The sequence below is a fragment of the Belonocnema kinseyi genome, chromosome 6 (assembly GCF_010883055.1).
Source record: "Belonocnema kinseyi isolate 2016_QV_RU_SX_M_011 chromosome 6, B_treatae_v1, whole genome shotgun sequence".
In the NCBI taxonomy this organism is placed as follows: domain Eukaryota; kingdom Metazoa; phylum Arthropoda; class Insecta; order Hymenoptera; family Cynipidae; genus Belonocnema; species Belonocnema kinseyi.
Genome location: NC_046662.1, coordinates 60552672 through 60554903, shown reverse-complemented (window position 1 = coordinate 60554903; position 2232 = coordinate 60552672).

Below are 2232 nucleotides of genomic sequence, written 5' to 3'. Positions count from 1 at the left end.
ACTCGGGATACTTATAAGATACTACCATGATTTTTTCAGATTTTTTGGTCCAAAAATAAATTAGGCCAAAAACCGGCCTTACCGACCCTCCCCCTTTAAATTGTAGAAATTGACAGCACCCACAAACAGGTGCTCTCTCTTTGATACCTGATAATCGAATGAGGGTCAGTAGGCCAATCAGTTGTAAACACAACATAAATATTTGTCACATTTACATCAGAAATATAGAAAGTAACAGAAAAACAGAATTTATGAAACAACTTCATTAAATGTAATTAATCATATTAGCATAACTTTTCTTCAATTTATCCAAGTCAGTTTTTAAATTCATAGATAACTTTTTTTGTTTTTTAATATAAAGCATTTCCATGAATTCTCTCTTTCTCTCATTACTTTTACTATGCAAAATTTGAACATTATCCCAGTCAAGCTCATGGTCAACATCAACAAATGCCTTTATATGTCTGGCAAGAACATTCTTGTAACAGCGTCCCAATCGAACATCACTTCTGTGTTCCTCTATCCTAGTGTTAAGAAATTGCCAGTCTGTCACACGTAATTCATCTTACAGATCCTGCAAGTGATCTTATAAGCAACACCTTCAATTTCAAAATTATCCAAAGGATCTTTGCAAAAATTTATCACTGAATCCATTTTAAATGGTATACGGAAAATAGTATGAATTAAAATTTTTTTTAAGCTATGTTCAGTAGTTTTAGAAATTTGATAAAAAAATGGAAGAACAAAGATATTAAACGAACTATATTCCTTTAACTCTTACTGATTATCTGAAAGCAAATTATTACTCTCTTTGTTTTTGATTTTTTGAACTCTAATTGCAATATGTTTCTGAATTATCTTTTGTGGATACTGATTCAGAAAAAGGATATTCCTAACAATACTCGAATTTCTTGTGTGAAATGAAAAATGGGACAAACCTAGTGCTCTATTGATTAAGTTCTTGATTACTGCAATTTTGTTTTAAAAGGGATGAGCAGAAAGGAAATTTAAAATTCTACTTGAATATGTATTTTTTCTATACCAATTAGTAATAATATTATAATCCCAGTCCTTAATTACTTCTATGTCTAAAAAAATTGATTCTATTATAATGATCTATTTCATGAGTAAATTGAAGTTTTGGATGAAAACTGTTAAAAGTATCAATGACCATCTGCAACTTTTCTAGAGGAAACATAATGAGGTATCGCCGACAAATTGAAAATAAAAAGGTAAAACAAAATCTAATTACCCAAAAACAAAAACTCCAAATCTTCCATCACTATTACTGCTAAAATCGGAGAAATGACCGAACCTATGGGAGTACCAGACCTGTGTCTATAAAAAGATCCATTAAATTTAAAATAAGTTGACACGATAATAAAAACTATTCCTTCGATAAAATCTTCGTGAGATAATCGAGTACGAGTTTTTATATTATCCTATCTATTTAAAATTTCCTGTTTAGCTAATTTAAGGGGTATACTCGGAAACATTGCAATAACATCCAAAGAAATCTTTACATGTTCATCCGGAACCGTTTTTGAATAATACTTTTGTGAAATTCCCAGCTATTTTTGACATTATATTCAGAAGGTGTAATAGAGTCCTTGAGAATTAAATTGAAATTCTGTTCTAAAAATTGTGTTGGAGTATTAATAGTTGAAATAATTATTCTTAAGGGATAGCCATCTTTGTGAATTTTTTTCAAACCATAAAATCTTGCAAGAACTGTGTATTCAGTTTTAATATCAGTCCATCTTATATTCATTCCCAGAAGTCCTTTCTGTCTTCAATTAGCAAGCATCTTAAAAGTGTCTCTTTTTAATTTTTTAGCGGATCTTCATGCAATAATTCAAAATTATCATGATTAGAAAGCAAATTCTCTATATCCCTAATACAATCCGATTTTTCCATGCAAACACTAATACCACCTTTATCAGCATTCATGCAAACGATATTAGGGTTATTTTTAAGAAACTCTTTCGTCATCATGAAACCTTTAGAAATCTTATGATCAACATTACTGATATGCAAACTATTTTTCTCAAAAAAGCTCTTTGACAAGTGTAACACCTTGTTTCGGAAATCCTGTTGATGCAAAATAGGAATTTTGTGTATATTTGATTCAACGCGAAAACAGGATACTTAAACGATTAGTTAAAGAAAGTAAAGATACAATTAGAGCAGAAGAAGAGATAAAAATACAAAACGACTTTGAAGGAAGCAGGA